The sequence below is a fragment of the Triticum urartu genome, chromosome 3, assembly GCF_003073215.2.
Source record: "Triticum urartu cultivar G1812 chromosome 3, Tu2.1, whole genome shotgun sequence".
NCBI classification, from domain to species: domain Eukaryota; kingdom Viridiplantae; phylum Streptophyta; class Magnoliopsida; order Poales; family Poaceae; genus Triticum; species Triticum urartu.
The window spans coordinates 513,025,460-513,047,220 of record NC_053024.1 but is presented as its reverse complement, the minus strand read 5'-3'; the positions used below and the strand labels follow the sequence as shown (position 1 = coordinate 513,047,220).

The 21,761-nt window shown below is 47.5% G+C and overlaps 1 long non-coding RNA gene across 1 annotated transcript; it reads right to left on the bottom strand.

Annotated features, from left to right (window-relative positions):
• Positions 1 to 6,169: 6,169 nt before the first annotated feature.
• LOC125544702 lies at positions 6,170 to 10,225 on the bottom strand. Its single transcript, XR_007299609.1, has 3 exons — positions 9,663 to 10,225; positions 8,126 to 8,250; positions 6,170 to 6,750 (listed from the first exon to the last, which is right to left on the bottom strand). It is a non-coding gene; the product is annotated as an uncharacterized LOC125544702 (long non-coding RNA).
• Between the last annotated feature and the right edge of the window lie 11,536 nt (positions 10,226 to 21,761).

Below are 21,761 nucleotides of genomic sequence, written 5' to 3'. Positions count from 1 at the left end.
AGTCTTCATCATAAAAGATCCAGTACAAGAAGTATCGAGCATGGAGCGATTACTGAGAGAAAGCCGAGCATAATTTTTTTGAATAATCATTTCTTTTTAGAGCTCATGATTGGGGCATGAATATAACATTGACTTAAGCCTCCCCCAAGCTTGAGCGATGCTTTCTCCTTCGCGAGGCCAAAAATTATATATATAATTACGATCATGATGAACAAGATGCATAGGATAAAACTTCTGATGAAATTCCAACTTCAATCGTTGGTAGTTCCATGATCCAATATCATCACATAGCCTAAACCATGTCAATGCATCTCCCTTCAAAGATAAAGGGAATACCTTCTTCTTTATAACATCATCGGGCATACCTGCAAACTTAAATAATCCACAAACTTCATCCACATAGATTAGGTGCAAATCGAGATGTAATGTTCCATCTCCTGTAAAGGGATTAGCTAGCAGTTTCTCTATCACACCCGAAGGAATTTCAAAGTAAACATTTTCAGTAGGTTCAGTAGGTTGAGGAGCAAATCTTTGATCTACTGGTCGGGGTGAAGATACCCCAAACAAGCCCCTCAAAGGATTATGTTCCATAGTAACAAGTGACAGTAAATTTCAGCACACTATATAAATTTTTCCTTACCAAATTCCACCTACCAAAGGCGCTTCATTCCCCGGCAATGGCGCCAGAAAAGAGTCTTGATGACACACAAGTGTAGGGGATCTATCATAGCCTTTTCGATAAGTAAGAGTGTCGAACCCAGCGAGGAGCAGAAGGAAATGATAAGCGGTTTTCAGCAAGGTATTTTCTGTAAGCACTGAAATTATCGGTAACAGGTAGTTTTGTGATAAGGTAATTGGTAACGGGTAACAAATAGTAAAAGTAAATAAGGTGCAGCAATATGGCCCAATCCTTTTTGTAGCAAAGGACAAGCCTGGACAAACTCTTATATAAAGTAAAGCGCTCCCGAGGACACATGGGAATTATCGTCAAGCTAGTTTTCATCACGTTCATATGATTCGCATTCGGTACTTTGATAATTTGATATGTGGGTGGACCGGTGCTTGGGTACTGCCCTTACTTGGACAAGTATCCCACTTATGATTAACCCCTATTTCAAGCATCCGCAACTACAACAGAAGTATTAAGGTAAACCTAACCATAGCATGAAACATATGGATCCAAATCAGCCCCTTACGAAGCAACGCATAAACTAGGGTTTAAGCTTCTGTCACTCTAGCAACCCATCATCTACTTATTACTTCCCAATGCCTCCCTCTAGGCCCAAAAAATGGTGAAGTGTCATGTAGTCGACGTTCACATGACACCACTAGAGGGATGACAACATACATCTCATCAAAATATCGAACGAATACCAAATTCACATGACAACTTATAGCAAGACTTCTCCCATGTCCTCAGTAACAAATGTAACTACTCACAAAGCATATTCATGTTCATAATTAGAGGGGTATTAATATGCATAATGGATCTGAACATATGATCTTCCACCAAATAAACCAACTAGCATCAACTACAAGGAGTAATCAACACTACTAGCAACCCACACGTACCAATATGAGGTTTGGATACAAATATTGGATACAAGAGATGAACTAGGGTTCAAGATGAGATGGTGCTGGTGAAGATGTTGATGGAGATTGACCCCCTCCCGATGAGAGGATCGTTGGTGATGACGATGGTGATGATTTCCCCCTCCCGGAGGGAAGTTTCCCCGGCAGAACAGCTCCGCCGGAGCCCTAGATTGGTTCCGCCTAGGTTCCGCCTCGTGGCAGTGGAGTTTCGTCCCGTGAGCTTGCTTATGATTTTTTCCTTGACGAAAGACTCCATATAGCCAAAGATGGGCATCAAAGGACCACCAGGGGGCCCATGAGGCAGGGGGCGCGCCCAGGGGGGTAGGGCGCGCCCCCACCCTCGTGAACTGTGGGTGCCTGTCGGTGTCAAAACCGGCGGATCTCGGGTAGGGGGTCCCGAACTGTGCGTCTAAGGTGGATGGTAACAGGAGGCAGGGGACACAATGTTTTACCCAGGTTCGGGCCCTCTTGATGGAGGTAAAACCCTACGTCCTGCTTGATTAATATTGATGATATGGGTAGTACAAGAGTAGATCTACCACGAGATCAGAGAGGCTAAACCCTATAAGCTAGCCTATGGTATGATTGTATGTTGTCCTACGGACTAAAACCCTCCGGTTTATATAGACACCGGAGGGGCTAGGGTTACACAAGGTCAGTTACAAAGGAGGAGATATACATATCCGTATTGCCTAGCTTGCCTTCCACGCCAAGTAGAGTCTCATCCGGACACGAGATGAAGTCTTTAATCTTGTATCTTCATAATCCAACAGTCCGGCCAAAGGATATAGTCCGGCTGTCCGGAGACCCCCTAATCCAGGACTCCCTGAGTAGCCCCCGAACCAGGCTTCAATGACGACGAGTCCGGCGTGCAGTATTGTCTTCGGCATTGCAAGGCGGGTTCTTCTCCAATTTCCAAGTGTTTGTAAATAGTATCCGGCCCCATAAATGTTGATCCTCTTGGCTTCTGCGCCCAATAAGGGCAATTTCTCAAACAAATACAAGGCGTCAGGGCATTTTTACATTCACCCCCATAGCCAGATAAATAAATTGTCTATTAAAGGGATTGGGATTCTTAGATCCGATCCACACCATCCTCCCCTCAGCGAGAATCCATCAGAGCGTGTTTCGGAAAGATCCATTCCAGCATGGCCAACCTCCGCAACTCCTCCTCCCGCCCCCGTAGCCCTAAGCTTGGCGATTGGGACAGGTGTTCAGTTCCACATAGTCAATTGGTCGAACTGCAGACCAAAGGATTTCTTCCTCTGGCATACATGGTGCCCATTCGAGTCAGGCTCGCCACCTACAATGGCAGGGAGCAAGCAGAGAACTTTCCCTGTCCCTCCATGGGGGGACGGGTTTGCCTTGTTCCTTACTTACTAAGGGGACTCGAATTTCCAATTCATCCGTTCCTCCGCGGGCTCCTGGAGTTCTACGGCCTCCAACTACACAATCTCACCCCTGCCTCCATCCTACACATCGTCGGCTATGTTGCTCTCTGCGAGTTGTTCCTGGGCTGCGAGGCTCACTTCGAGCTGTGGAAAAGGCTATTTTGCCTCGTCCCTCGCACACAGAGGGAATCACTTTATCAAGTGGGCGGAGCCGAAGTATGGCGCATCGCCGATACCGGATATCTGTCCGGTACCCCGAAGAAGCCGTCCAGAGACTGGCCTTCAGAATGGTTTTATATGGAGGACGTTCCCCTTCCGGACCCTGTTCGGTGGGGTCTTCCTGAGTTCAACAATGCTCCTCTGAAGAAGCACCAAAGTTGGCGCCCGCGGAGCCCCCAGGTGGAAGACGACAGAGAAGTCCTCTATCTGATGAACCGGATTAAGGCACTGGCTCAGTCAGGTTTGACAATAACCGAAGTTATGTCGATTTGCATAATGCGGGGAGTGCAACCACTTCAATATCGTGGGCATCCCTTATGGTGTTTCAACGGGGAGGATGACGCCACCCGCTACGGACGTAAGGGTCCGGGCGGTGCTGCCGCATTAGCCAAAATGCTGTCCGAACTGTTCAACGGAGAGGAGGAGGAGTTCACCCGCATCAAGCCACGGGACGGATTCTCCATGTACAATCCTCCAAGCTAGGTAAGCTATATCCCCTTACTTCCATCTTCCCGCGTTTTTCGTTGTAAGTATTCACTTTGCCAATTTACGACAGGAACTGCGAAAGGCCATAAAGGAGGTCTGCAGCCCTTCTCCACAACCGGAGGACCCAGACCGGGCCCTCGACTCCGGACTCGAAGAAGATCCGGTTATCTCCGTGGAGCTGATAAACCGGCAGTTCTATCAGTTAAGCTGTGAGGACGCCATGGTGGCCATTACGGTCGACTATCCCGGACTGCTCCCTGCATCGCACGTAAGAAAAACTGAAAAGTCCCAACTCAAAAAAGTAGGATCCCCTTTTAGACACTTCCCCCACCATATTCACATGGCCTTTTTACAGGGAAGGCATTCGGGACGCCTTGCAGCAACGCGCCAACAGGAGGCGCTGAGGCCAGGTAGTCCAAAAAGGAAGGCGGTTAGGACGGAGACACCGGCGCAAAGGTACAACAAACCCCGCTCCGTGGTTGTCGTCTTTCTCAAAATATAATGACGCCCGTGTTTCTTTAACAGAAAAAACGCTCGCCGGAATATGTCTGGCGATGTCGCCGATCACGCTTCCACCAGTCGGGCACCAGGACCGGACACGGAGGCAGAAGCCGATATGGGGCAAGCGCCGGATAATCCCCCTACAGAGGATGTGGATAGGTTATCTGCTACAAACTCAGAAGTTGAAAGCGCCATGAATCATAGGCGCCGCCGGGCCGTACTCCGTGACGCTTGTTTCTCACCAGAGGTGTTTGATGCCTTTAATTCTGGAGAGGCGTACCTCTGTGCCGCTCAAGATGGTCTAGCCAGAGCCACGGATCAGTATGTAAAGGATGTACGGGTGAGTGAATCTGACGATTTGTATGTATCAGTAGACCCCGAGACTTGAAACAGTTAGCAGAACTGATTTAAGGATCATCTTTATTGTGCAGATTCTTACAGAGAAGAATACTAGGCTGTCCTAGGAGCTGGAGGAATGCAAGACCCAACTGCGGGCCACCATTGCCGCATTGCAGGAACAGAAAAAACCTCCCGCTGGTAATATTTTAAAGAATGATGGTTACCATATAGTGCGCGACGTGGCTGCAGATCTAACAATAGATTTTGTAGATGAATCCGGAGAAAATACAGGGGACCAGCATGTTATGCGGCAGCTAGAAGCTGGCAAACGCGTGCTGACTGAGGTTAGGCGGGAGAAAAACAATCTCCAAGACGCCAATATAAGGTTGAACATGGAACTAAAAGACGTTCGGGGCCAGCTTGCAGACTCCGAGAATGAGAATAAGAGACTTCGATGCGGCATTTTTAGTAAGTGCTTGAACGAATCCTTTAAAGGTATTCGGCGAGGAAGCCGACTAACAATGTTACGTCTGTAGGTATGGTGACGGGTCGTCCCGCGGAGGAAATGCCCAGGTCTGCGGGTGATCTTCTATCTGTGCTGTCACAACTGCACGAACAAGTTCGGCAGGTGATGCAGGGTGTTGCCCAGGCCTTGTGGCCGTCCGTCTCCCTGCCAGAGGGTGTTGCAGAGCTTGCGGAGAAGCTCAAAGGAGCGCGGCGACGATTCCGATTATGGAAGATATCAGCCTGCCGGCAGGGTGCCAGAGAAGCCTGGGCCATGGTGAAGACGCGGTATACCAAAACAGACCCAAATCACATGGCCGAGGTCAGACCTGTGGGGCTCGGCAGAAAAGAGATTCCCGTTAGCTTAGTTTATGGGCAAGTAGAATTAGCCGCAAAGTATTCCCAACAGGATTGTAAGCTAGACCGCCTGTTGGGTGGTATAGAAGAAGAATTTAGTCAGTCTGCATGACTATGTAATTGAAGTGACATGTATAATGCCTTCTAGCCGGATTGTAGATCATTTGTCGTTGCGGACCTTTTCGCTTCAGCCTTCGGGCCCAATAGTCCGGAGTGTATCTGAATACCCGTTCAGTTATATAAGGACCGAGGTATGCGTAGAGACTAGGCGTAGGGGTCATTAATGCTTTATCAGACAAGTGCCCAACTAGTTATGTTATATTACATGGGTAGTAAGAAACATCTTCCAGAGAGAATAGTTTCGTTAAGGGTTCCTTTCCCTGGGCAAGCATGCCCTAAAGTACATGTCCGAACTGCGATGGGAAACGCAGGAAAAACATCTGAGGGCAGATATGAAAAATAAGAGTCATCTTTTGTTCACCGACCGAATATCTATCTATTATATAATTAAAACAAAAGGCAAACAAGCTATTACGTTTGTCCACATATGCTAATATTATTTGCACCGTTTGATGAGAATAATAACGGCTTAGATTAAAAGTTTTTACGTAACTCATATTTAATATGTTTGTACCAACATATTGGGTTGTCACGTTTATATGCGTATATAAGGCAACCAGTACTAAAGTTAAGGTCCGAACGGACTAACGGACCCGTACGCCAAACCATGTATGCAGGAACGATACAATAATTCCGTTTGCAAAAGAAAAAAGTAGGCATGTACAGAACCAGATAACCTCATTGAAGGAAGAAAAATAGGCGGGCACAGAACCAGGTCACGTCATTATAAGGAAGTACTTTTTTAATCTCACTGATCGCTCGATCAGATTAAATGTAGGCGGTGGAGGAACAATCACTTTGGCTCCTATCACAGGAACCTAATCATCTCAATTAATAGTCTATGATATAGAGGCTTTCCTTAAATCCTTGGGAAGATGACCTGATCAAGGACGAAGTCTCACCGCCGGAGACCAACAATAGCAAAGAAAGCTAGGCTTGCCGAGGGAGAGAGAATGACCTACATCACATATACGAATATGACAGAGGGCCTCGAACAGCTAACACATGATGGGCGTGGATGCAAGCTCCAAAGAAGTGGCGGTGGCCGAGGCGACGAGGAGGAGGAGGTAATCCTATAGCCATTCCACTGGAATTATCCAAGCCGTTAAGCATAGTCAGGGTGCTACAAATTGAAGCATGTGATTTTGCGACACGATGTCGTACGAACATCGACATCATCGTGCAACTCGATGCCCAATGAAGTCAAGACCGACCTGCTGAGGTACCAACAACCTCTCATCTGAATCAAGAAGGTTTGTAAATATTAATTAGTTCACTTATATTGGGATAAAAGCTTCATACATAACCAACTAACAATTTTCGAATCCTTTTGCTATCAAAACACTATGGCGTGCAAGAAGCTTATTGAGCAACAAAAACACAAACTAGAACATTCAAGTGAGAGTAGTGAGAATATGGGATTCTATCAACCATACAACCGACCAACTCATGAGCCTCCTTATGACTTTGATAGACAAAAAACTTTAATCATCATATTTAATTACAGATTGTTCTACTATTTTAAACAAACATGCAAATTGTATTTTTGTCTGTTAATATTTCTAACTGCAAAGTAATTAAGTCCAAAAGTAAGTCCAATTATGTTATAAGATCCTCTGTTATTTACAAAGAAACAAAAATCTAATAGATTTGTCATTGATTTCATAGGGTCGTAAAGTTAACCAGTGCCACAATAATATATACAAATCTAGATAGAGCCAAAACTCAAAAACTTCTTGACAGGTATGGAACACTATCTTTCACTCTTATTTATCAACTAATGAATCATGACGCATGTTTATTTTTGAGTCATATCAGTTATAATGGAGCCATATTTTAATTATTTACGTCTCTCAACTTCTTTAGATTCCTAACTTTGAGCTTTTGGGTAAAACTTTTAGGATTTCACTTTAACGACCATAGCTATAATAGATCTGTTACTAGAAAATATCCAATGGTCATGTGGTGATTGTCGCAAACTAAATACAAAGGAGACTGACAAGTATATTTACTGCAATGGTTGCGGTTATATACAGAAATTATAACAGCCCAGTAAGCATATTCTACTGACTTGAATATGAAATTTCCTACTCCCTATGATCCATTTTAATTGTCACTGTACAAAGTTGTACTAAGTCAGCGACAATTAATATGGATCGAAGGGAGAATTATATTTACTCTGCACTATGATATGGAAAAGTTGTTGAACTCATCGGATGGAAAATCTGAAGAAGCGCTAGAGGGTACATAATAAATATGTTGAAAGTAAGGCAAACCATTTACGTTATTGAGATAGTGAAATAATACTTCAAATCAGTCGATACAATTAGGGCTATCAGATATGCACTTTTGTGAGTTTCATGTTCTTGGTATGCACTCTTTTTCCTACATACTTTGAGTTGAAGACGGCCATGAGAAAAGCTCCAGTACTATGGGCATCGCCTATAATAGGTGCGATTCTTTGCACATCAATCAAGACACATGAACTAAATTTCATCTAACAAATGTAACCCGTCTTGCTTTGGTTTAGTACACATATCAGTAATATAACTTGCTAATATGGTAACAACAAATAAAATAACATATTTTTATCCAACTAGACAGGGGAAACATACCTATGAAGAATAAGCCGATGTGGAGGGATGTAGGAATGATGCAAAGTTGTAGCACACATTACATAGGTGGAAGCCTAAAGCAGTAGCAACTAGGAAGCCCACAACTTGCCTTCGCGTTTGACTCCCTACAAATGGAAAGAGATCAATCAATTCTAATGCAGATTACCATTTTTTGACACCGCTATCATGTATATACATGTTAACAGGCGCATAAAAGACAATCAGCATAACAAAGATTGGCTTATACATAGTAGATGGATACAATGGATTTACCTTTTAATATACAAAACTTCATATAATTGCTACGGATGTGTTCAAGAGACAATAATCAAAACTGAACAAAATATCAAATAAAAAATATACATCTCATTCCCTAAAAAATGTAATACACATCAATGACAAGTAAAATTACTCTATAATTTATATCCTATAAATGATACGCAGTTACATGAATAACAACAGAATGTACGAGCTTATCATCTAAATTGCAATTTAACAAAATAACTAAGTAACTGAGCATTACCTCTGAATCACTTAACATTTATATCAACTAAGTGAATCAACTAATAAATTACATATATACTGCTAGGAGAGAGGATGAGGATGGGAGAGTAGTAAGACATTGATATACTTATCCCTACCCCAAGGTAAAATTTCTCAGACGTGTTGACAGGTTCACCAGAATAAAGATAATTAGCTTAAAAAATCCCACAACAATTAGAAACATCCGGCCTTTAATTATGTGTGCCTATTTCCAATCAACAAAGTATGACCGTTAGATCTTTATAAACAAGGTGGCCCCGTAACATGAGATCACAACAGATTGGACCCATAATGTTGCAACCAGGGTAAATTTCTCGGACGTGAGATCGTAACAAGTTCGGACCTCTACACTCAATCTCAGAATCCCAATAAGCTGGACATCAACTCTAAAAAAACAGGCTGGACCATCCCACAAGCGATCAAACCATCCCATAATTAAAAAAAATTGGCACGTACAGGGTAAAATCTCTCAATAACCAAACATGGCCAAACTCCACAATCCTCCCCACAAAAATGTAGAGATGCAATCTCTCCAAACAAATCCAAACTCTCACAAAAATGCAGAGAGATCCCACAACTTTCCTCCGTGTTTGACTCTACAAATGCAAAGAGATCAATTACATGCTAATGCAGATTACCATTTTCTGACACCTCTCATGTATATACATGTTAACAAGTGCAGAGAAGACAATCAGCATAACAAAGATTGGCATACGTAGTAGATGGATACAATGGATTTACCTTTTAATATAGAAAACTTCATATAATTGCTACGGATGTGTTGAATAGACAACAATCAAAATTGGACAGAATATCAAAAACAAAATAATATAAGTTTCATTCCCTAAAAAATGCAATACACATCAATGACAAGTAACTCAATGTTACCTCTGAATTACTTAACATTTACAACTAATAAAGTACATATATACTGCTAGGACAGAGGAGGAGGAGGATGGAGAGTAGTATAAGACATTCATATACTTATCCCTACCCATCTCTGCCACGGACGGCAAGGAACAAGCTGGTCGTTCAATCAGACGACATAGCTCATGGTCCCAGCGCCACGAACAGGAGAGCAATCTCTTATACTCTCCCGTGGCCTCCCGGCGACCGCTTTTTCCTCTGCAGATCAGCAACGGCGAGATGCGGTCTCGCTGCTGGGCGCCGCAGAATCCGCGTGCGGCTGGAGCACTCAGTCAGATCTAGACTCCAAGAGAATCTCCTTCCCAGATTTGCTTTGGTGATCCATGGGCAGGCCTCAAGATTTGTTGAAGCCGCTCCCTTCCCCATTCCCCTCTCAGAGCTGCCAGAGGAGAGAAAAGGGGATTTACCCTGGCCACGTCCCGCGGTGTCCTCACAAAGCTCCCTGGGCGAACACCACTAATGCGCTGCTCCTTCTATGCCGATGATGTGGCAACGTTCATGAACCCAAAAAAGAGTGATGCTACAATGATACAGCTCATACTGTCATGTTTTGCCCAAGCCTCGGGACTTCACGTCAATGCCACCAAGAGCTCAGCCATGGCCATTAGATGTGGCTCAACCAACCTCGATGACATCCTAGCGCCGCTCGGCATCCCTCGAAGAAGCTTCCCAGCCACTTACCTGGGAATGCCATTATCCCTTAGAAACCTTTCCAAAGCTGACCTAGACCCGATGTTGGCCAAATTTGGCAAAAAACCGCAACGTGGAAAGGCGGCCTTATGGCAAAAAGCGGTCGTTTGGTGCTCCTGAAGTCCGGTCTCACCGCGCTGGTGATTTACATGATGACGGTGCACAAACTCCCGGCTTGGGCATTGAAGAGACTGATTCAACTTTGTCGTGCATGGCTCTGGAGCGGTGAGAGCGCCTACACTGGGGGAAAATGCAGGGTCAGTTGGAACCAGATCTGCCGGCCAAAGCACCTTGGCGGCCTTGGAGTGCTGCACCTCGCAAAATTTGGCACCACCCTACGCCTCCGATGGCTCTGGCTCGCTTGGCAAGACCCACCTCCACCTTGGTCGCGATCGCCGCTGCCATGTGATGGAAAAGACCGGGCGCTGTTTGCAATGGCAACAGAGATAACACTTGGAGATGGCAGGAAAACGAATTTTTGGCACGACCGATGGCTAGGTGGACAGTGCCCAAAGGTCATCACGCCATCACTCTTCAAGATTTCCACTCAGAAAAATCGCACTATTCAAGAAGCCATGAGAGCAGATACTTGGCTCTCGGACCTCGCCATTGGCCTTTCTGACGAGCATTTACCTGAACTGACCAACTTGGCTGCAATGCTTGACGAGGTGGTGCTGCTAGAGGGGCAGCCGGATACCATCTCTTGGCGCTTCACGCCGTCCCATGAGTACTCTGCGAGATCCGCATACCTGCTGCAGTTCGAGGGCGCAATCCCAATGGAAGGTTTCAAGCTGATATGGGCGGCCTGGGCACCCGGAAAATGTCGTTTCTTCCTATGGACCGCCATGCTGGGCAAAGTCCTGACAGCGGACGTCTTGCTGCGTCGAGGCTGGGAAAATAACTATTTCTGCCCCCTCTGCGAGCGAAACCTTGAGACAGTGCCACACCTTCTGATCGAATGCCCTTGGGCTCGATATGCCTGGCAGAAGATCGCCACCCTGTCACGTATGCCGGCGCTACTGCCTGAGTCATGGAACGGACTGGTTAATATTAAAGATTGGCTTCTAAGCTGTGTCGGCAGAGCAACAAAAGAGACGAAGAAAGGAACGCTATCCTTGATCCAGTTGATGTCCTGGGAGCTCTGGCGGGAGCGGAACAGAAGAATCTTTCAACGGGAGTTCATGAGACAGGAAGTGTTTGTACAAAGAGTGAGAGATGAATTAAAGCTTTGGAATCTGGCAGGAGCGGGTATACCGTTCGACCCAGGCTGAGTCTTTCACTTGTTTTTTCTTTTCCTTTCTTTCCTTCTTCCTTGTCTCTTTTTCCCCTTAGTGCAGCCGCTTGGCGTTGACCCACCTTGGGTTCCCCTGTAGCTCGCTTTTCTCCTCACTGATCAATGAATTTGGTAGCTGAACTGCCAACATTCAAAAAAAAAGAGATTGTAAATTCTGTAAGGAAAAAAAGGTTGTACACGTGTGTTGGGATGGGTAGCACGTTTTTTTCCGGGTGAAATAATGTACACAAGGTCCATACAATCAAACACTGCAAACTCCAATGCCTCTAAAGGCCCCGAACCTATCAAGTCATGGTTCTACCTTCTAGACGAGCAAACTTAGCTAGACTATCACTAACTTTATTTTGACTACGATTGATATGAGTAATACAAGAATCATGAAGAGACATAAGATAACGGATCTCCTTAATGAGCGACGCGTAAACGGATATGTCCACCTCCTTAGCCTATATCAGCTTCACTACAACAATGGAATCCATCTCGATCATGATAGGTAGGACACTCCTCTGGATAGCAAATGACAAATCCTCCATGCAAGCACACAATTCATCTTCTAGGGCTTCGCGATAGGCAACTGTAGCTTCTGTGGAGTGAAAACGAATATATTTTGGGTATAGTATTAGCTATAGAATATATTGTTCCTCAAAAAAGGCTACAAAATATACTGTATTTCGTAATAAAAACTACAGAATATATTTTGTAAAAAAACTATAGAATATATTTCGGAGGAAATAACTTTTTCTTGGACAAAACAAGTACTATTACTTACAATATTTTGTACTCCCTGATGGATTACAACCATGTAGTTCAAAAAATGAAGAATAAAAATGCAACAAAACTAAAATAAAAGATGAAGGTACTTATTTCTTCAATACAAAAATACTGGCGATAACTCACAAAGAACCATATAAAGCGGGAGAACACGTAAAGAGGAGTTCAATTGAGAACAATTAACTTTGTTGCAATGTCGAATAACGAAATGCAAGTATACATGAGTAATAATAATAATATCATTTATTTTAAATATATCATTCTAGCCGCGCAATTTGTGCGGGTGGACCCGCTAGTTCACTTAAGAATGTTAGCTTTCGGCTTCACCCAGTCTGAGGTACACATCCGGCTGACCCGGCGGTAACAATCGTAGAGGTGCTCCCCTTATGCCCTAGCCGAATTAACGGGAATGTAGGGCATAAATACAAGAGCCAGGCAACCCAGCTTGGTCAAAACTTAAGTCATATTGATGCATATAATGGTGAAAAAAGGTACATGCGGAAGTATAACACATGTGTTGGGCATGAAGCCCGGATAAATAATTTAAGCTTTTGTGGAAGAAGCCCCCAGGTATGAAGAGTGTGGCTAGTGCATCTGCAATGTGCAAACAAGGCACAAGGTGACCCTTGAAGGCCTAGAGAAATAAGAAAAGAAAGAAAGAAAGGAAAACAAGACAGATAATGTATTTGTGAAAAATGGACAAAGGGAGGGGACTAACATAGATTCCGGTGCTAGGCGTAGAATCTTCGGAGCCTGGTCGCGTTCCATGGGTTCGGCTCGAGTCGACTAGTCGATGCATCCCGCAGTCGGTACGCTCCACCGGTCAGAACTTGGTCGATAATGAAGGGACCTTCCCATTTGGGCTCGAGCTTGTTCTTTTTCTTATCCAGCAGGCGTAGAACTAGTTCGCCAATGTTATAAGTTTTGGCCCGTACTTCTCTGCTTTGGTATCTGCGAGCCTGTTGCTGATAAAATGCGGAACGGGCTTTGGCTACGTCGCGCTCCTCCTCCAAGGTGTTCAGACTGTCCTGCCGATCGAGCTCGGCTTCTCTTTCTTCGTACATGCGCACTCTAGGTGAGTCATGAATTATGTCACACGGCAAGACTGCCTCTGCGCCGTACACCATAAAGAAGGGTGTATATCCGGTACTGCGATTCGGCATGGTCCGCAGCCCCCAGAGTACGGAGTCGAGCTCCTCTACCAAGTGTGTGTTAGACTCCGTTAAGGAACGCACTAATTTAGGTTTAATGCCGCTCATTATAAGACCGTTTGCTCGCTCGACTTGACCGTTGGTTTGTGGGTGATAGACTGAGGCATAATCGAGCTTGATGCCCATTTTGCTGCACCAGAGTCTTACCTCATCGGCCATGAAGTTCGTGTCGTTATCAGTGATGATGCTGTGGGGGACGTCGTAACGGTGTACAACCCCGGATATGAAATCTATCACCGGTCCGGATTCGGCTGTTTTAACCGGTTTGGCCTCTATCCAATTTGTGAATTTATCCACCATGACCAATAAGTATTTTTTTCTTGTGGGTTCCCCCTTTAAGGGGTCCAACCATGTCAAGCCCCCAGATCGCAAAGGGCCATGTAATGGGGATTGTTTGGAGGGCGGTGGGTGGCATGTGGCTTTGATTTGCAAAGAGCTGGCAACCAGCGCAACGTTGGACCAAGTCCTGTGCATTTGCCCGGGCCGTTGGCCAATAGAATCTTGTACGGAAGGCCTTGCTTACAAGAGCCCGGGCTGTGGCGTGATGACCGTCGAGTCCGGCGTGAATTTCTGCCAAAAGATTCCGCCCTTCCTCTTCGGAGATGCACCTTTGAAGGACTCCGGTAGTGCTTTTCTTGTACAATTCTTCCTCATGGACCCTGTAGGCCTTGGATTGCCGCACTATGCAGCGTGCCTCATTTTGGTCCTCCGAAAGTTCCTGTCTAGTTAGGTAGGCCAGGAATGGTTCTGTCCACGGGGTAATAATGGCCATTATTTCGTAGGCTGAAGGTGTTATTTCGGTGGCGTAGCCTCCGATTGTGTCAGAGAGTTCGGTATCGGGTATTTTGGCTGGGTCTGGACTATTGTTACCGGTGTCCCCTTCCCATGCAACGGATGGCTTGAAGAGCCTTTCCAGAAATATGTTGGGGGGACCGCGTCGCGTTTTGCGCCGATGCGGGCGAGGATATCCGCCGCCTGATTGTTTTCCTGAGCCACATGGTGAAATTCGAGTCCCTCGAACCGAGCTGACATTTTTAGGACGGCATTTCGATAGGCCACCATTTTCGGATCCTTGGCGTCGAAATCTCCGTTTATTTGGGATATTGCGAGGTTTGAATCCCCACGCACCTCCAGGCGTTGAATGCCCATGGAGACTGCCATCCGAAGACCATGCAACAGAGCTTCGTATTCGGCTGCATTGTTGGAATCTGTATACAATATTTGCAGTATGTACCGAACGGTATCTCCGGTTGGGGACGTCAGGACGACGCCAGCCCCTAGACCGGCCAGAATTTTAGAACCGGCGAAGTGCATGATCCAATTGGAGTATGCGCCGTACTCTTTAGGGAGTTCGGCCTCCGTCCATTCGGCGATGAAGTCGGCCAGTACTTGTGATTTAATGGCTCGGCGAGGTTTGTATGTTATGTCGAATGGGAGGAGCTCAATGGCCTATTTGGAAATCCGGCCCGTAGCATCGCACTTGTTGATAATATCATTAAGTGGCACTTTTGAGGCTACTATAATCGAACACTCTTGAAAGTAGTGTCGCAGTTTCCGCGATGTCATGAATACCGCATATGCTATTTTTTGGTAATGCGGGTACCGTGATTTGCATGGAGTGAGGATAGTGGATACATAGTATATCGGCTTTTGAAGAGGGAATTTGTGTCCGTCTGCTTCCCGTTCGACAACGAGCACCGCACTTACAACTCGATGAGTTGCCGCAATGTACAACAGCATTGGTTCGCTGATTGGCGCAGCCAGGATCGGGTTGGTTGCCAGAATGACCTTTATTTCTTCCAATCCGGCTGTGGCCGCGTCCGTCCACTCGAAGTGTTCGGTGCGCCGAAGGAGGCGATAAAGGGGTAAAGCCTTTTCTCCCAAGAGGGAGATAAAGCGGCTTAGAGCCGCCACGCATCCAGTTAGCTTCTGAATTTGTTTGAGGTCTGTTGGGGTAGCCAACTGTGACAACGCTCAGATTTTGGCTGGATTAGCTTCGATACCTTTACTGGAGACAATGAATCCCGGGAGCTTTCCGGCCGGTACGCCTAAAACGCATTTTTCCGGATTGAGCTTGATGTCATATGTTCGCAGGTTGTCGAATGTGAGCCTCAAGTCGTCTATCAAAGAGTCGACGTGTTTGGTTTTGACGACCACATCGTCTACGTATGCCTCTACTGTTTTGCCAATTTGTTTCTCCAGACATGTCTGAATCATGCGCTGATATGTTGCGCCGGCGTTTTTGAGCCCAAAAGGCATTGTGTTGAAACAGAAGGGACCGTATGGTGTGATGAATGCCGTTGCGGCTTGGTCGGACTCCGCCATCTTGATTTGGTGGTAACCAGAGTATGCGTCGAGGAAACACAATGACTCGTGTCCTGCGGTAGCGTCAATGATTTGATCAATGCGTGGGAGGGGGAAGGGATCCTTTGTGCAAGCTTTATTGAGGTCTTTGAAATCGACGCAAAGGCGCCAGGATTTGTCCTTCTTTGGTACCATCACCAGGTTTGCTAGCCAGTCCGGATGTTTTATTTCTCTGATGAATCCTGCCTCCAATAACTTGGCTAGTTCTTCTCCCATGGCCTGTCTCTTAGGTTCGGAGAAACGCCGAAGAGCTTGCTTGACCGGCTTGAATCCCTTTAGGATATTGAGGCTATGCTCGGCCAGCCTGTGTGGGATTCCTGACATGTCTGAAGGATGCCAGGCGAATATGTCCCAATTCTCGTGCAGGAACTCTCGTAGTGCGGCGTCCATAGCGGGGTTTAACTGTGCCCCGATGGAGGCTGTTTTGGTAGGGTCCGTTGGGTGGACTTGAAATTTGACTATTTCATCCGTTGGTTTAAAAGAGGTGGACTTGGATCTCTTGTCGAGTATCACATCGTCCCTGTCCACTGTGGAGCGTAGCGTGGTTAACTCCTCGGCCGAGAGGGCTTCTGATAATGCCTCGAGGGCCAATGCCGCTGTTTTGTTTTCAGCGCAGAGTGCTGTGTCCGGATCACTGGCGCGAGTGATGATTCCGTTGGGTCCGGGCATTTTAAGCTTCATGTACCCATAATGGGGTACGGCTTGGAAGATTGTGAACGCCTCCTGTCCTAAAAGAGCATGATAGCCACTGCTGAACGGGGCCACTTGGAATGTAATTTCTTCGGACCTGTAATTGTCCGACGTGCCGAATACCACATCTAGTGTGATTTTCCCAGCACAGCGTGCTTCCCGACTGGGGTTAACTTCTCTAAAGGTTGTGCTACTTTGCTCGATGCGGTTCCAGTCTATTTCCATCTTTTGAAGGGTTTCCTCATAGATGAGGTTTAGTCCGCTGCCGCCGTCCATGAGTACTTTGGTGAGTCGAAAGTCATCCACGATTGGACTGAGGACCAGTGCGGCTGGTGCTCGGGCTGTTCGGAATTTGGGTTCATCACTGGCATTGAAGGTAATAGCCGTGTCACTCCATGGATTTGTTGCTGCTACGTGGTAGATTTCGGCCATGTTGCGGAGTGTTCGCTTGCGCCTGTTATTTGACGCAAAGGTCTCGAACACTATTAACACCGTATTGTTATCCACTGGATGGTGCTCTGTGGTATGTGTGATAATAAGATCCTCACCACTTTTTGCCACCTGCCGGAGTATCCAACATGCTCTAAGGTTGTGCGTTGGTATTATATCCGCCGTGCTATGAATTTTGCAGGGTCCGTTGAGCCATCCCTCCAGTACGGTCCCTTGCCCTATAGAAGGTTTTTGCTTTTTGGTAGTTAACCCGGGTGTATTGTGATAATGCACCCTTTTATTTCGGACTGGGTTTGTGTTTAGGGCCGGATTATCCCAAAAGTTTGTTTCGGTTTTCCAGGCACTTTCCATCGCACAGTACTTTCATATTATGGACGCCAAGTCAGCGAAGCGTGTTATCTCACGGCGATTTATGGCGTTAAGGATTCCCTTGTTCGTGCAATTATTGCAGAAAAATAAGATTGCGTCTTCCTCGCGACAGTCCTTAACCTTGTTCATCGCAAGGAGGAATCTGGCCCAGTAATGATGTACTGTTTCCTGGGGCTCTTGCCTGATATGGGAAAGGTCGCTTGTGTTTGGGTGGGTGGGTGGAATTGAATCCAAACCCCTACCCGATCTGGGATCCAGGGGTCGAGGAGTTTCCAATTTTGGAAGTTCCGGTTCCGGAATGTTACCCGCTAATCCTGGTCCGCTGCCTGACTCTAAGTTCAGGGATTGGATGTTGTCCTCACGCGAACGGGCGTCCGGCTCGGAGAGCTCGGGAATCCGGACATATTTGGTCCTCAGGATAGAGGAAAGGTCGCCGCATTGTTCCTCCACCACTGCAATATGATGGGTGACCGGTGGAGAATTAATCTCCCTTTGATCGGGTTTAAGCCCAATCCGATCATAGTCCGTAGTGACTCCCAAGGCGGCGATGTGATCCAAGAGCTCGTTTAAGGAGGAGAGCTCCATTGGATCCATCTGTTCGGCGAGTGCCGATTTGACGTGGAAGCTGTTTTCGATGACCCGAGAATTCATCGTCGGCGCGGCGGCCGAACAGGCGGTCATAATGAACCCGCCTAGCCGGAGAGTTTGGCCGACAGCCAAAGCTCCCCCAATAGTAGTACCGTCTTTAAAGACGAGACGAGACATCCTCCCTTCTGGCGACGGCACAGAGGAACTCTCAATGAAAGCACCAATGTCGGTGTCAAAACCGGCGGATCTCGGGTAGGGGGTCCCGAACTGTGCGTCTAAGGCGGATGGTAACAGGAGGCAGGGGACACAATGTTTTACCCAGGTTCGGGCCCTCTTGATGGAGGTAAAACCCTACGTCCTGCTTGATTAATATTGATGATATGGGTAGTACAAGAGTAGATCTACCACGAGATCAGAGAGGCTAAACCCTAGAAGCTAGCCTATGGTATGATTGTATGTTGTCCTACGGACTAAAACCCTCTGGTTTATATAGATACCGGAGGGGCTAGGGTTACACAAGGTCAGTTACAAAGGAGGAGATATACATATCCGTATTGCCTAGCTTGCCTTCCACGCCAAGTAGAGTCCCATCCGGACACGAGATGAAGTCTTCAATCTTGTATCTTCATAATCCAACAGTCCGGCCAAAGGATATAGTCCGGCTGTCCGGAGACCCCCTAATCCAGGACTCCCTCAGTGCCCCCTCTCTGGTACTTGTTTCGCCCGATATTTTTATATAATCTGGAAATAATTCCTGTGGAGTTTCAGGACTTTTGGAGATGTGTAGAATAGGTCTCTAATATTTGCTCCTTTTCCAGCCCAGGATTCCAGCTGCCGGCATTCCCCCTCTTCATGTAAACCTTGTAAAATAAGAGAGAATAGGCATAAGTATTGTGACATAATATGTAATACCAGCCCATAATGCAATAAATATCGATATAAAAGCATGATGCAAAATGGACGTATCATGGGCCTACTAAGTTCATGCGTACACAAGGTTTCTCAAAAAAAGAAACTTAGTCAACAATCGACTCTACCAGCGTCATACCGTTAGATGTCAATCTAACGGCAATCATGCTTCTTCAGTCTCCGATCTTCCTGCTCCAGCCACCCAAACCAGCGTCGGTGGAACCGCCTGCTCCCGCCTCCTGTGGCTGGCTGTGCTGCCGGGCAGGCCTCATGGTCCCACCATACTCGCATCCCTGGCCTGTCTATCTATCTATTCACCCACACCTCCTGTTATTTTTCGGCGACGGTAGCCGAACGAGTCAACCCTCGTACTCCCCACCGCGTGGGCAGCCACTGCCGTGTCTTCCCTGTCTCCGTGCCGTTCCCTTCGTACGTCTCGTCGTCGTCCACCGTCCTGGTGCTCTCGGCGTGGCGTGGTCAACATGGTCAACGAACGACATCCATCGGAAGTGGACTGTACGTGGAGAGGCTGACAGCTGGGTCCACGGCCGCACAGAAGGAAATGCCTCCTTATTACGCGCAAAATAATGATTCCTCCACCTGACATCTGGGACCCACTGGAAGGGCCACTGTATTTCGTGAAAAAACGTTCCTCCCACTGACAGCTCGGACCCACCAGCTATATCTTTGCATGCAAGGAAGTGCCTCCTTATTACGCACAAAAAATGAATACCCCCTGCGTGGGAGGCTGACTTGTGGGCCTACTAAGTTGACGGGGACGGAGGGATTTGTCAACTTAGTCAATATGAACGATTCTAGCTCCAGTGACCGTACGATGTCCATCCAATGGCCGTAGTGCTTCTTCAGCCTCTAGTCTTCTTGCTCCAGCCGCCCAAACCAGCGCCGGTTGTGCTGCGTGCTCCTGCCTCCCATGGCCGGCTGTGATGCCGCGGAGGCCTCACCGCCCCCTACTACTCCCACCGCCGGCCAGGCCATCCGCCTCTACTCACCCACACCCCCTGTTATTCTGCGGCGACGGCAGCCTCACACCACAGCCGAACCAGTGAACCCTCGTACTCCTCTCCACGTGGGCTTCCACTGCCGCGTCTTCCTCGGCTCCGCGTCCTCCCCTTCCTAGGCCTCGCCATCGTCCACCGCCTTGGTGCTCTCGGCACGGCGTGGTCAACGTGGTCAAGGAACGACTTCCATCGGAAGAGTATTGTACGTGGAGAGGCTGACAGCTGGGTCCACAGCCGCAGTAAGGAAATGCCTCCTTATTACGCGCAAAATAATTATTCCTCCACCTAACAGTAGGGACCCACTGAACGGTCCATCGTATTTCGCAAAAAAACATTTCCCCCTGACTGCTGGGACCCACCAGCACATCTTTGCACGCAAGGAAGTGCCTGACAGTCGGGACCCACCTCATCGAAGCGTAAGTAGCTTTGTCATTCTGGTCGTGAACATGTACATACATACTGGTCGATGTAGAGGCACGCACGTGTCGTAGTAGAGACGCGCACGTAGCATGTACACGTATGTACAACGGCCAGGGTAAAAGAAAGAAAATACGGTCACGTACGAACATACGGGCAAGGTCTCGAACGCCTACTCGCGCATACGTATGGCCAGGGCTCGTGTACATGGCTGGGTCGGAACGGAGAAACTGCGTCGTCGTCGTGTTCATGAGGAGCCAACCGGCTGGGTCAGAACGGAATGCGCCGTCGTGTTCATCGGGAGCCAACCGTCTTGGATGGAATAGCTGATGGAAACGAGGCCTAGCGTACCGTAGAACGGAGGAAACGGCCTTGTGTTCAATCGGCCACGGTCGAAACAGGATCCTGTTCATCGGGAGGGGTCTGGCGTACCGCAAAACGGAGGAAACAGACTTCTATTGGACCTCCTACGGTCGAAACGGGGTCCTGTTGACCGGGAGGGGTGTGGCGTACCACAAAACGGAGGAAACGGACTTGTGTTGGAGCGCTACGGTCGAAACGGGGGTCCTATTCATCGGGAGGGGTGTGGCGTACCGTAAAACGGGACTCCACGGGCTACTGTTCATCCACCGTCGACCTCCTCCAGCCTCCACGGGCTACTGTTCATCCACCGTCGACCTCCTCCAGCCTCCACCTGCGACTGTTCATCCACGGGCTCCTGTTCATCCAGCCTCCACCACGCGCTCCTCCACCGGCTACTGTTCAACCAGCCCTCTCCACGGGGTCCTGTTCAACCACCCCTCCACGGGCTACTGTTCATCAGCCCTCCACCGGCTACTGTTCAACCAGCCTCCACCGGCTACTGTTCAACCAGCCCTCCACGGGGTCCTATTCATCCATCCCTCCACGGGGTCCTGTTCATCCACCGGCTCGATCGGGGTACTGTTCATTCAGCGGCAACGACCTCTACTACCACGAGTCCCAGTTCGTCTAACCCCCCACCGGGAACTGTTCATCCAAACCCCCTCAACAACGCTCACTGTTCATCCAGGGAAGGAGGTAGCAATGTTCGATCGGCTTCAGTTAGCAGCAGTAGCGAAGGAATCACTCGGTTCAGTTAACAGCATGGGATTGATCGATCGCTCAGGTTCAGTGTAACGCATAGCCTGTAGTGCAATCGCTCGGGTTCAGTTAGAGCCCAACGCCTCGCTCGGGTTCAGTTAGAGCCCAACGCCTCGCACACACGCGTGTACGTACGAGAGAAATGCGCATCGCTCGGCCCCGAACACCCACCGTAACCGGGAACTCCCCGATATTTTCCTCGCCCTCACTTCTACCACGGTTTTTTCTGTCATGGACAGCCCAAAGAATGTCATGCAGCTGTGTCTCCGGCC